Source organism: Echinops telfairi, unplaced genomic scaffold, assembly GCF_000313985.2.
Source record: "Echinops telfairi isolate 266 unplaced genomic scaffold, ASM31398v2 ScPeMD7_7469;HRSCAF=8507_0, whole genome shotgun sequence".
In the NCBI taxonomy this organism is placed as follows: domain Eukaryota; kingdom Metazoa; phylum Chordata; class Mammalia; order Afrosoricida; family Tenrecidae; genus Echinops; species Echinops telfairi.
This window is the reverse complement of record NW_022111372.1, coordinates 42,701,983-42,703,330: the sequence shown is the minus strand read 5'-3', so window position 1 is coordinate 42,703,330 and position 1,348 is coordinate 42,701,983.

Below are 1,348 nucleotides of genomic sequence, written 5' to 3'. Positions count from 1 at the left end.
TCTAAACATATTCACTATATTAAAGAACCTCTGATTTTTGGTAAATTTTTCTGTTATTAAAAATAATTCCTCAAATTAATTACCAAAAATAAATCTTGACGATCTTTCACATTTAATGTATGGGAAAGATAACTTCTACATTTTAGATCAATGCTACTGATCCAAAAAATATTTAATGATACTAAGCATTTTATGCTTCAACATGAATCAATCATTTCTTCAAATATGATAGAGCAATGATTCCTGAGCTCTCTTCAGTAATGATATAAGAATTAATGGAGGTTGCATTTCTCAAAATTATCATGCAGGAGAAAATTTGGCTCACTCTCATGATTCCTTTGGGATATCAAACAAAGCCATGCCAATGATTTTTCTCATTTGTCTAGCCTTCTGTCATAGAACACTATGAATGCTAAATTTATTTTCTAGATAAGGAGTTCTACATTTAATATAATGCAGAAAATGTAAATTTTAAAGTTTTGTTTCAATTACTGGATTGTATATTATGCACTACAGAATATCGACAACAGTGAAAACTTTAGCACTGAATTAGTCCAATAAGGAAATTGAAATGTGTGACTGAAGACCCTTGTTTTACTGTTTCAACTTACCACCAAAACAAATAGCCTGCAACTACTGAAGAAACAAGGAGGTGCTGTCAGCCATCCAAACAAATGAGTTTAGAAAACGTTTCCAAGAATGGAGTCACTGATTTGACAAATGTACTAAGAATAATGGAGAGTACTTTGAAGGTGATAAGGTTGTTTTGTAAAAAAAAATAAATTCTTAGCGTTCAAAAATATTCATACTGGGGGGAGGTACCCCCTCGTACACTCCATGGGAAAAGTTAACTTATAATTTTAATTAATATAATTCCATTGTATATCTTAAATGAGACAATACTCTTATTTTTTCCACTTTTTCACCATTGTTAAATGTAAAAATTGCACACACACAAATGCTTAACTAGCATGATAGGCAGTAACTAACAAGGTTTATAAATTAGCTACAACAAAATGTCATTGCCATCTCTCCCAATTATTAATTATATATCCTATGGTTGTAAGGTGACAGCCAATCTGCCGATCTTTATAGATTTAATATAATATAGTTATATGGTTTCCTCCCTATTCCAAATAAGCTTGTAAAATACATAAATTTTAAATTAATCACTTGAAAATCGTCTGCAAAATTCAGATGTATTCTAGGTATTAATATCATCTGAAAAGTACCTGGTAAATTTGAAATAGTTTACCTGATTGAAACTTTTCAATATGCTCTATCACTCACTTTCCACTAATCCTTCACTTCAGAGACGATGTTAAAATGCATTTTCAGAATGTCTTCC